The sequence below is a fragment of the Dermacentor silvarum genome, chromosome 1, assembly GCF_013339745.2.
Source record: "Dermacentor silvarum isolate Dsil-2018 chromosome 1, BIME_Dsil_1.4, whole genome shotgun sequence".
In the NCBI taxonomy this organism is placed as follows: Eukaryota; Metazoa; Arthropoda; class Arachnida; order Ixodida; family Ixodidae; genus Dermacentor; species Dermacentor silvarum.
In genome coordinates, this window is record NC_051154.1 from 257,680,668 (window position 1) to 257,693,826 (window position 13,159).

Consider the following 13,159-nt stretch of genomic DNA (forward strand, 5'->3'; position numbering starts at 1 on the left):
TTAAGCCACAAAAGTCGGTGACGGGTTAAATACCACATAGAGAAAATAAAAGAAATGAGCAAGACAACGGGCCTGAGGACAGGGACCGCACCACATAGTTTGTGAATTGAAGTTCGCGCGAGTGGTAGGGCTTCATCCTGGTGACGTGAACAATGTCAGAGGCTAGCGGTCTACGAGATTGGTGCGATGTTTCTGCAGGGACAACTTCGTAGTTGACTTGACTTAGGCGATGCAAAACTTTGTACGTTCCAAAGTAACGGCGCAATAATTTTTCTGAGCGACCTCGTAGACGTATAGGGGTCCAAACCCAGACGAGATCTCCCGGCGTGTATGTTATGTCCCGGTGATGTATGTTGTATCGACGAGCATCTTGACTTTGCCGAGATAGAATTCGTTGTCGTGCAAGCTGCCGTGCTGCTTCGGCACACTGAACAAAAGCATCTGTGCCTGGGGCGGTCGTATCAGACGAAGTTGGTAGGAGTATCACGTCGAGCATAGTGGTGACGGCACATCCGTAGACCAGACGAAAAGGAGGAAACCCGGTGGTTTCTTGAAGCGCATTGTTATACGCAAATGTCATATACGGGAGCAGTTCATCCCATTTTTTATGATCCGTGGCGACATACATGGAAAGCATATCTGCAATTGTTTTGTTGAGATGCTCAGTTAACCCATTACTCTGCGGGTGATACGCAGTTGCCGTACGGTGCGTTGTACCACTCAGGTGCAGAATATCTCAGACCAACTGTGCGGTGAAGGCCGTACCATGGTCTGTGATGACAACAGTTGGAGCACCATGTCGCAGGACGATGTTTTTGACAAAGAAGTTGGCCATATCTGAAGCAGTAGCTCACTGAATGACTTGGGTGTCGCAGTATCGAGTCAAGTAATCGGTGGCGACAAAAATCCAGTGGTTATCAGCTGAAGACTTGAGAAACGGGCCGAGTAAATCCTTCCCGACCTGCTCAAAAGGTGGGCAAGGAGGTCGTACAGGCTGAAGCAGACCGGCTGGTTTCATTGGTGGAACTTTGCGACGTTGACAATCAGGACAACTTCTGACATACTGCTTCACGGTTTTTGTAAGTTTTCGCTAGTAGTACTTCTGCTTGATCCTTGCCAGAGTTCGCATGAAACCAAGATGCCTGGATGTCGGTTCGTCGTGGCATGCACGTAAAATGTCGTCGCGGAGAGAAGCGGGAACAACGAGGAGGAAAACGGTTTCCGTTGGATGAAAGTTCCGCTTGTAGAGGATGTCGCTGCATAGGCAGAAAGAGGACACGCGACGCACGAACTGCTGTGGGGGTTGTTGGCGGCGTCCTTCAAGGTATTCAATCAGGGGTTCCAGCTCTGAATCTTGGCGTTGCTGTTGAGCCACGTTTAGAGATGGAAAAGTACAAAGGAAACCACAGTCCTCGTCAGTATCTTATGGTGCGGTTAGACGGGGGCATGGGAGAGACAATCGGCGTTGGTGTGTTTCTGACCAGACTTACAGACAATTGTCACATCAAATTCCTGCAGCCGAAGGCTCCATCTTGCGAGACGGCCTGAAGCGTCCTTGAGATTCACCAGCCAAGAGAGAGTGGTGGTCGCTGACGACTCGGAAGGGGCGTCCGTAGAAGTATGGCCGGAACTTCTGGATAGCCCACACGACCGCTAGACATTCTTTTTCAGTTGCTGAGTAGTTTTTTTCAGCAGCAAACAACGTGCGGCTGGCATAGGCAATAACGCGTTCATCAGCAGCTATGTGTTCTGTGTCGGCCTCTGTGTCAAAGTGACCAAGGATCGGCGGTGTCTGTAGACGTCATTGCAGGTCGTGAAAAGCGGCGGATTGTGCCGGGCCCCAAACAAATGTCACGTCGTTCTTGATGAGTCATTGCAAAGGTTCAGCAATCAGAAAAATTTGGCACAAAACGGTGGTAATATGCACAAAGCTCTAGAAATCGGCGTACATTGTGCTTTGTCTTCGGTATCAGGAACAAAGCAACTGCCGTGGCTTTGTCAGGGTCAGGGCAAACACCGGTGCTGCTGACAATATGGCCTAGAAATTTAAGCTCCTCGTATCCAAAGTGACATTTTTCTGGCTTCAGAGACAGGCCGGCGGTGCGGATAGCCTGAAGAACCGCCTCAAGCTGCTCGATGTGTTGCTCAAACGTGGTGGAAAAAACAACTACATTGTCCAAGTAGACTAAACACGAGTGCCACTTGAGGTCAGATAAAACTGTGTCCATCATGCGTTGAAATGTGGCCGGAGTGGAGCACAATCTAAAAGGGAGGACCTTAAATTCATAGAGACTGTTCGTCAACTTCAATCTGCCAGTACCCGCTACGTAGATCCTCTGAAGAAACGTAACGGACATGATGCAGGCGATCCAAAGAGTCTTCAATCCGAGGAAGGGGATACTTGCCTTTTTTCGTGATCTTGTTCAGTTTGCAATAATCGACACAGAATCATAGTGAACCATCTTTCTTCTTAAATAGTACAACAGGTGATGCCCAAGGACTTGTCGATGGTTGAACGACATCATCATCCAGCATTTGTTTAACTTGATGACTAATAGCATCCTGTTCTCTCTGCAACACGCGGTAAGCGTGTTGGCGAACAGGTTGGACGGTTGGTTCAGTGATGATTCTATGCTTGGTTAGAGGAGTCTGCTTGACTTTCGACGTGGTGGCAAAACAGTCGCTAAATGAAAATAGTACACTGAGGAGCCTCTCCTGTTCGGGTTGTTCCAGCTGTGGATCGACGTTGATGTGACTGGTCAAGTCCACATCGCTGTTTTCCTGCATCGAGATTGTCGTTACCGAAGCACATGCGTTGAACCAGTATAGTAAGTAGGCCATGGTAGTATCCTTGCAAAGAGCTTGTATTCGCCGCTGAAGTTAGTAACTAGGATCGTGGTTTGCCTATGTTGGAGCTCTACGAGACCTCGTGCGATGCCGACTTCTCGATCCAGCAAAATGGTGAGGTTACCTTCGGCGGTGCCTATATCTAGGTGGTCTTCTGGGCTCTCAACGAGGACGAATATGCTACTCCGAGGCGGTAACGTTACGCAGTCATCGACCACGCGTAAAGCTGCGCAATGATGTTCATCCTCCACATCTGAATCCGAAGAAACATAGTTAGAAAAAGTTGCGAACAAGTCACGCAGATTAATGATTGCCCCATATTCCTGAAAAAATCTATGCCCAATATAACCAGCCGAGAACACTTGGGCAGTACAAGGAAAGACGCTACGAAGGTCGACATACAAATTGCAAGTCTGGTGTTGCATGGTCCAATGGGTGACACGAGGTGTCCTCCAGCCGTGATCAGATCTGGGCCGTCCCACGCTGTCAGCACCTTGCATAGCCGAGTGGCCAGTGAGGCACTCATAACCGAGTAATCAGCTCCCGTATCGATAAGTGCAGTTACCGGGTAACAGTCGACGGAAACAGTAATAGCAGCAGAAGTTCTTTTGGCGATATTGAAGGAAGGCGTCAACGGTACTTTGCGAGGGGGTGGCGTCGGGGGAGGAGGATGTTTGATGATTCGCATGACAGTGGCCTCACCCCCCGAGGTCGCCGTTTTCAGTTTCCTCGGCGCGGGCTTCCGCCGGTGACTCCAGTGGAATCAAAGATGGGTCGAGCGCAGTTTGGTGATGCGTGCCGACGAGGTGATGGCGACCGCGACTGTCTTCGCTGAGGGGCAGGAGGAAGACGGTTGCTTTCCAAGTACTTCTCGATTTCGTGCGGGCGTTCGCCGTAGCGCGGGCAACGGGCGTCTGAGTGGTATCCCTGCAGACCAATTCGTCGGTACTGGCAGTTGCGATACAAGTGTCCAGCCTCCCCACAGTGGTAGCACAACGGACTGTTGTCGGGAGCGCGCCATACTGTTGACTTCCGCAGACCAGGAGAAAAGTCTGCTTGTAGAGTCGTGCAGTGAATTGGGCTTAGGAAGCGTCTAGGAAGCCCTGCAGGTGGCTGCGAGAAATGGCCAGTTGACGGCATAGAAACCCGAAGAGCTTCCGTGTACGAGAGCGTGGGATGTTTGGTTCGCCTTGGTGGCGAGGAATGAACCACCTGCCTGATTTCCTCCCGAATGACATCCGTAAGAGCCGCGGCACTTGGAGGTGCCGGTGCCGATGCATATTACTTCTGGAGTTCTTTTCGAACAACCTGCCGTATTAGTTCGCTAAGGGACTCCCTGTCATCATTTGCAGGTACAAGCGAGCATGCAGCAGTCATGGTGGTCTGGCATTCATACTGCGATAGCCGCTGCCAAAGCATGCGTTCCATGACTGTTGCCTCACGGACGAACTGAGACACTGTTGTAGGAGGATTGTGCACGAGGCCTGCAAAAAGCTGTTCTTTTACGCCTCTAACAGACGCACCTTCTTGTCTTCTGGCATTAGTGGGCCCGACGGAACAATCTCGTCATGTCTTCCACAAACATGGCGACGGTTTCGTTCGGCATTTGGAACCTCAAAGATAGTGCCTGTTCGGCTCTTTCTTTCCTTTCGGGGGCGCTGAAGGCGTCGCGAAGCAGTCGGTAAAACTCCTGCCAGCTGGTAAATGAAGCTTCGTGGTTCTCGTACCACACCCTTGCCACGTCTAAAAGGGAAAACTAGACGTTCTTCAACTTACAAACAACGATCGTTCCAGTCATTAATTGTGGCGACCCGGTCGAAATGGTCTAACCAGTCTTCTACGTCCTCATAGGTGTCGCCGTGGAACGGGTTAGGCGTGCGAGGGGACAATGCATTGTACAGCAGCATTTGGGATCTCCTCAGTTTGGCTTGCGGTTGTTGTTGACATTGTCCTCGCAGAGCTTGCCAGGGGACTACTGCGGCGGAAGACCTTGGAGGCGACGGCTGCTTCTATGGATTTCTGCAGTCCCTGAGGTACTGGCGTCGGTAGCTTCTGGTTCTGGACCAGCAGGCATAGGGTGTATTATTACCCAGCACCTCCACCAGTTTGTCGCGAGAGGAAAAGACAAGCAGTCAGTTCCGAGTGAACGGCTGTTTACTGTTGTTAGCCACAGCAGCCACCAAATACAACTTCTTCGTCCTCGTCCTCCAGCGCTACTAATGCGTGGCAGTACACGAAATTCTACAGTTAAAGTCTCAGAATTTCATTGAAGAAATTCTGTACCCCAAACCAAGGACCCCCATTTGCTACATGTTGCCATTTTGACAGCTTGTGTAATGCAACGTGCCCAGAATCCAATGTCTATGTTTAACCTGAATATGTGAAGGCTCTCAAAGATGCTCATGCGATTGAAAAAGATTTTTTTAAAAAGGGGGAGAGAGAGGAAGAGAAAAAATTGGCCTAAAAATTTCATGATCTTTCTTGCGAAAAAATTACAAGCTGTTAAAGCAAAGCTTGGCATACGTTACATTTAAAACATTTTATTTTTATTAATCTTCAAAAAGGACCTATGGGCTAGTTTTGTTATCCATACAGTTTTGTTATCTTGCTTCATCACATGGGGCAGCCATCCCCTGGTGGTACTTGAACTTTTCCAAACTTACCAGAGCTTATCTTTTCTGTTCCTGAGAGTGAAGCTAAGAAGTACAATAAATCCTCGTTACAACGAAGTCACTTTATTCGAATTGTCACTTTAATCGAACTGTCACGTGGTCCTGACCCAAATGCATGCATTTTAGACTGGCATAGCTGAATCCTGCGGGCAGTGGGCTTCGCTGAATACCATGAGTGAACCGGCAAAAGTCCGGAATCTTGAGGCATTCGAGTGGCATCCTGGACCTGTGCATGTTTCTTTCGTCACCAACGATGAAGACAGAGTGGTGTGCAGCCACCAGTTGGACCCTTTCTTGCTCCTTTTCCTCAAGCGCGATGCGGACGGCGTTCCGACGGTGCTTTGACTCGTGACTTTGGCTAAAGATGGCATGCGGTGCCTGCTGCTTAAGTAAGCGTAGCCTTTGAGATTTTCAGATTGTGCGTGCTCCCAATCCTGAAGGTCATGGGGAAGCGACATGGAAGAATCCCGCTAAACTTGTGCTCTGCTTTCATTGCTAAACTGCGTGTATGTACCGCGGTAGTCACTGTGCCACTGCTGGTGCATGGCGTGCGTTATTGAGACTTTAGGCGTGTTCAATTTTGGCAGCTTTTGCAGCATTGGCGACTGTCTTGCTTTCATTGTTGCATAGTGAGCATGTGCCACGGTAGTCATTGCGCAAGTGCGGGCGTGCGCTGTGCGCTATATCGAGATATAGAGACTTTAGGCCTGTTTAGCTTCGGCTGCTTTGGCTAATGTCTGGCACGCAGTTTTGACGGGCTGTTTTTGAACTTGTGTGGCCTTTCTGTCGAGAAACCTGTGGGTGGTTCATTTGGACATTCTGTGGTTTCCCGTGCATGTTATGGCTTCACCAAGGTCGTCATGCAAGGTTGAGCAGAAGGTCCACTTTATCTGTGATGTGGAAAATGACAGCTGGAGGAAGTATGAAATTGCAAATGTTTTCATCATTCTGCCATCAATATTGTCCACCATAATGAAAAACAAGCAAGCTAAACTGGACGGGTTTGCGAAGAGCTTCTCAATGAAGAGAAAAGACATCTGTGATTCAAAGCACCCCAAAGTCGAAGCTGCCCTCGTCGAATGGTTGAAGAATTCTAGAGGCACCAACTTGCCTGTAAGTAAGCCTTCACTGGTTGCAAAAGCAGGCAGAGGTGCTGGCCTTTCAGATGAACAAGCCCGATTTCAAGTGCAGCAATGGTTGGTTGAGAGATTTAAAAAGCAACATGGGTCTGTTTTCCAAGTTGGTCGTTGGAGAAAGCAGAGCTGTTAGTTGACACTGTGGACGCTTGGCGAGAGTACTGTCTGAGCACTTTGCTCAAGAGCTACGTGGACAGAGACATTTACAACCTCATTGAAGCAGGATTTTTTTGCAAGCTCTTGCGAAAGCGCACCTACATGACTGTGGATGGTTTCTCAGCTGGGGAAACACAAAGTAAAAAGTGCATCAAAGTGCTATTCGGCTCAAATACTTCGGCGAAGACAGGCTGCCATTGCTGATATTAGGAAAAAGCAGAGAAGCTGTGATGCTTTCGGAATGCGACAATGCTTGTTATTGATAACTCTCCATGTCACAGAAAAACTGAAGATCACATAGGAAAATTTTCCAGCCAACACTACCTCGATTCTCCAGCCAGATCAAAATGTAATTGAAACTACATGTAAGCTTTACCACAAGAGCCTTCTGCAAAAGATGCTTGTCGCCTACGATGCTAACAAGGGCTACAGCGTAGAACTTCTTGGTGCTATTCATTTGCTCTTTCAATCATGGAAAGAACTGTCGCTGACAAAGATTGCCAATTGCTTTGTGCATGCAGAGTTTTCCCGATCACACATATTTTAGGCGTAACCAGTGGATAATCTGCAGGTGTGCAACAACCTATGCAGAAGTGTGCATGAAATGGTAGGGAAGTACTCCGAAGATGACAGCAGCTCGTTCGCGCTAGCTGATGCAGCTGTTCTCGTTATTGCCCCTGTCAGGGATGCCAAGATAGTAGATGCAGTGTTAAATCGTCCCAATGAAGAAATGGCAACAGATGCAGAACCTCGGAAGATGCAGACAACTGAACGGATGCGGGAGTGCCTGTGTATGTTTTTGCAACAGAATTTAATGCAGTGGCATTGACTACGGACTTACGTAATGCTTGAGTAAGTTGTAAGTGTCGTTGCTAGCGCCCGGCAGAATAAAGTGACAAGGATGGCCATCACTGAGGTGACAGTGCTTGGGAATCTTTTTCTTTACTTCCTCGGTGTTGCCAAATAGCTGCGATGCTATTGTCGCAGCTTTTATGGCTCATCTGCTTTTATCGAATTACTGCTTATATCGAAGATTTTGCCATCCCATTCTCTTTGTTACAATGAGGGTTCACTGTATCTAAGAAATGCATATGCAGACAAAAACATTCTTTGACTGCACTGGTGTGTGGCTAGTGTGCTTACATCTTCAGAGCCTTGCACATTAGGTCAATATTTTGGGTTTAATTTCGCTAAAGTGCCTGTTTCATATCAAAAGAGAATCATGAAAAGCACACATATATATACATTAAAAGTTCGTTAATTCGACACTGGTGGGATCGCGAAAAATTGTCAAATTATCCGATTGTCGATCGAATGAACAACAAAAGTGCAAAATTTTCCCCAGCATGACGTACCTTTATTTGCCAAAGAAGTTTGTAATCTTCATCTGTTTTTTCGGGCGAATTTGAGCGGCGACAATAGCTCTAACAGCTGTCAGATGCTCAGTGGCACACGCACCATGCGGAATTTGCTCACAAAAGTCCTCTAGCACGGACAAGGCTTCTGCGGCTTCTTTTACCGTGCGTTTCGGTGGTTGGGGCAGTTGGTCACAATCGTCACCTTCCGACGAATCGTCGTTGTCGGCGCCTATCACGTCCCGAATTATTTCTTCCTCGGTCAGCTGCCCGGCAACAGCGACACCATTATCGACGGATATGTAATCAGCGAGTAGCATGGCAGGAGGCAAGACGTCATCGAAACAGATGTCATCTTCTGTGGTTGCGGTTGCATCAGCAGTTTCGATTCGAAGTTCCTCTGCGCAACTGTTCGGTTGCACAAACCCACTATGCCGGAAGCAATTTGCGATGACAGCAGTAGGTGTTTTGGCCTATTCATGTGCCAGAATATTCAAAGCGCTGAGGAGTGTAAGGTCATGCTTTTTCTCAGCTTCCATACACAGAAACATGCACTGTAATACGTGATATCTGCAACACGACTGCTAGGGATATCTCCGCCACTGACCTCGCTTTCCAGATGGATGGATGGTTAGTGGCTTAACCCTTTGTACGGGCGGCAGCTTGCGCCACCTAGCCTATACATCTACCCGTTTCGGATGATGCCGATGACCATGCGGTTGGCCTACGCGGCATTTCTTTTTTTTTCAGCTGTACAGTAGCGTTGCTCTTGGCAGTGTTTTTTTTTTTTCTTTTTTGCCCTCTTTGCATCGACTGGGCGAGCTCGCAGGCTGCGACGCTAGGTCGAATAAACCGATGCACGCTAAAATTTTGCCGAATTAATGAGAGTTCCGCTCCATAGACTGCCGTATATAATTGTAGGGACCACGCGTGCAGGTCGAATTAACCGATTTTCCGAATTAACGGGGGTCGAATTAAAGAGCTTTCACTGTATATTATTGAACATTGAGGTACCCTACCTATCTTATTCTTTGCTGCAGCAGACAGAGCCCAGAAGCATATAGCAAAAGTTGGGTATAGAAGTTTAGAGAATGCCTTTCAGTGGTTGTTGACTGCAAATCCATGCAGCCACTCCAAATCTCATGTACAGTTGTGCAGATAGCACTGCAGTCAGTTCAATAGGTCTAACACAAGTAAAGATGCTGTTGTGCAAAGTCGACAATTTGATGAATGGATTGAGTTGATAGACATTAAGTTCATATTGAAATGCAAATAATTGTGTTGCTTCATAAGTGATGCTTTCATAAAGCATGCAATATAGCTAAGCACCAGCTAGCTGATAATATTTGGCAACATGGCTGATCACCAGTATGCATTGCAGTAATACATATAAGCTATGCTGGTTAGCATTGATCGAACAGTGCCTGTAGCTGGTCTTTATTATTGTACATATTTAGCACATTGAGTTCTTCCTTATAAGCCCAGTATGTATGACAAAAATTGTTTCTAGGTTGTGATGTTGGGTTTGTATCAAGCATGCTGCACTCCAAGGCCTCGAGAGTAAAATGTTCTAGAGCATTCGAGTGCCACAGGACTCCTAGCAACCGTAGAGTTTCACACTAAGAACACTAGAGGGGAATAATATTAGTGCCTGCATGCACCATCGTTCAAACAGTGTGGGAATAATGGATGTACAGGGACTTGTCTGGCACTTCATTTTTCCGATTCTGAACAACCTTGTTAAATAATTTATGATCTTATTTGGCCTCTAATTTTTACCATGAGACTGTATTTATGATAATAGTAGCAAAAGGAGTTCTTTAATATGCCAACAATAATTACCCATTACTGCTGCGATATCATCTAGACATAGTGACAAGTGTTGAGAATAATTTATGCTGTGTAGATTACATAAGGTGACTTCATTGTGAATGTTACACACCTCACAGCTCCAAAGCAATGTTCCAAGGCCAGGGCACAATGTAATTGTGCCACAAAGAACATTAAAAGAAGCTGAAATGTGGTTTCCCCATCAAATTCATACCAAACCATAGAAAAGCCAGTGTACAAAAGTGAACACACTTCTCTAGAACGCGCGAACCACATTCACTGGACTGCGCTGACGATATCTCATAACAGGTGGCACAACATCGGCTGTATGCAAGCTTGCATGACTACATTTGCAGTTTCCTTTGATTTCTCTCGACCTGGTGGTCGGCTTGAGCTTTGGTAGCTCATTTGGCCCTCAGTAGTGTGTTCTAAACAAGTGTGTTGACATCTGTACTACTCATGATTCCCATGGTGGTTGAAGGACTGCAGCACCAGATTTTCCTTTCACATACCTGCCAAATCGCCCTAAAGTTGAATAAACTTTATGAATTTGGGCTCATTCTACGATTTTACAAATGTTGCATTCAGCTTTGAAAAATAAATTCTGTTTGCGAAAAAGTTTCGCTCACTGATTGCCAACCCTTCCATTGGAAGTCTTGTGATGGGGAAAGGATGCAACAGGGGTACTTACTTCAAGTTTATACAGATATGTTCCTGAAGCAGGCGAAAACGGCAACAGCAATGTTGACGAAAAGTCTGTTATCTAAAAGCTATGTGTTGCTTGTCAGTCTCAGCTGTTCCAAATTTATTGCTGCTTGTGTGCTGTCTTAAAAGGTAAATTATCATTAATTAAGTGCATATGTGTCCCACAAAAGGCATGTGCTCAGGGCAATTAAGCCTCTAAAAAATGCGTGCTATCTCCGCCCTCCCTCTCTCTCCTCCTCGGCCGTGTCTGCGGGATATCATGAACTGTGGAGTTCTCAGTTTTGCAGGTATGCTTTAGCAATTTTAGTACGAAATTCTGCCGCCACTGAATGACAACAAGAGCTCTGGTCAAGAAGATATATATATGTATATATATATATATATAGGTAGAAATTAATGTGTCTTTATTCTCCTATAGCCTATACTGTGTGTTTCTGTGGTGGCTGTCTCAGGTTATGCGTGTTAAAAAAAAAGGAAAAAAGAGGGAGGGATTCAACAAATTCATTCTTACTGTCCAAGCTTCACAGCAGCAGGGGCCACATCAATATGCGTGGTAATTTCAGTATGGATATGTATTTTCACTACAATTAGCATTGAAATAATGGCTTTCGGGGGGCATGCTGTAATTACAAGATCGAAGCCCGCCAGTACTCTGAGCCAACGCCTCCTATAAAGACTATGCCTGGAACATGAGCCGCGAACTCGCTGCCCTACCCTCGGATTTTTCTCTCCCCCACTGGTACGGAGGCGAGCGCCTCTGACGGGCGATCCTTGTAAACATGCCGGCGCGCGGCCGCCGGGAGCCGAGCGGCTGGCTTGTCGCGAGCAGACGACGCCTTGCCGACAGCACGTTGTCACCGCTGCCATATGCAGACGACGACACTCAAGTGGTTTGTTTATCGCTGTTATGTGATCATGCGAGTCACCTTATAGGGCTTTTTGTCGCTGGTCAGTTTGTTTAAGTACAAAAATTTGCTGCAGAGCTGCAAATTTCCGCGCGGCATCGGCGGCGCTGAAACCTACACTGGCATTTTTTTTTCCAGGGACGCCTGTCACGAATTTCGGTAGACTAAAGACAGACAGGGACAAGTCGTATGTTTAAGACAAACATTTATAATCGTAAAAACAAACGGCAAGGACAACATCACAAAACAAACAATTTATAGCACAAGCTAATTCTAGAAGTTCCTCAAAGTCCTCAGCTATCTTGATGTCCAAAATATTTACATTGCGTCCCTCGACGTGCCCACGTCACCTCGTCGTCGCGGCTTCCGACGACACGTCGTTGGGCCCGCCAATGCGTCGTAGACTCGACGTCACTGTGTCCGACGTTCGGTCCCCGTTTGGCCTGGTCAGGGGTTCAGGACGGTGGGGTGACCGAGGCGCCTGGATCGCCCGGTCAACTCTGCTAGCCTGCGGATCGTAGGTGCAGGGAATCCGGGAAGCGGCGCCATCAGCCTGCAGCTGCGGCTTCTAGTGGGACATCATCCACTCAGCTCGCAGGTCGTGGCCGCGGCAGCTGAAGAACAGCTTCCATTGGGTTGCCGCCATCTCCGCGATCCACCCGTCCTGTCCGGCCTCCAACTCCTTCTGCCCCTCGTCCCAGAGCGTAGCTGGGCTGCTGTCTTCGGCTACGTGTCTCTTCTCCCGTTGGCCACGTAGCGGCGCGTGCACTTTTGCGCTTATTCTGCTTTCATATTGTAAGCTTATTCGGACGCTCTTATTTTCTAACTTCTTTCTTCTTTATTTCTGCCACCGACTCCTCGTGTCTTCTTGTTCTCTTTTTATCTTCTGCTTTTTCTTCCTTTATTGGCTCATGACATATTATGCCCACCTTCAAGAGTTTTTCCATTTGAAAAACTGTTTCTTCCTCCTTGTATCGTCGTCTTCATACGTTGTTCCAGCACTAACACTTGATGGCTTTCACCATTTTAGTCATTTACACCATGCATTGTGTACACTCCCCACACCTCACTTCACTTCACATATTCACTTCACTGCACACATCATAGAGTTCACTATTCAGCACCAAAACGTCATCATTGTCACGCACTGCTATATCACAACACTGCTATACCACTTGTCTATGTAGCACACAGTGGCCCACTGCTTCACACCAACACTTACACTACTTAACCAACATTACTAAACCTACTACATCCCTAAACACTGCTCCTACAACACTGCTCACAGTTAGCGTTAAACCTTCACACGACTATACTCAACCACTCCGCCAATATATAATCTGCAACAGGGCAAAATGCTTTCCGTGGTTTTCGCCACTTAAGTCTCTTATGGAAAAAATGTGCATTTTCACACACCATTACCTGAAGTACGTTCTTATGATTTCATCTATCACAATGCTGTCATCATATGAGTCCCTTTAGGAGCACTGTTCTATCCATATTTATGCATGCCGTCATAACAATCTCCTTAATTCCTAATGCAGCTATTTCTT

At 47.1% G+C, this 13,159-nt stretch overlaps 1 protein-coding gene across 1 annotated transcript in view; it reads left to right on the forward strand.

The window, feature by feature from the left end:
* LOC119437075 (carnitine O-acetyltransferase-like) overlaps window positions 1-13,159 on the forward strand; it is a 75,708-nt gene that overhangs the window by 58,919 nt on the left and 3,630 nt on the right. The gene's annotated exons all lie outside the window — the stretch shown is intronic.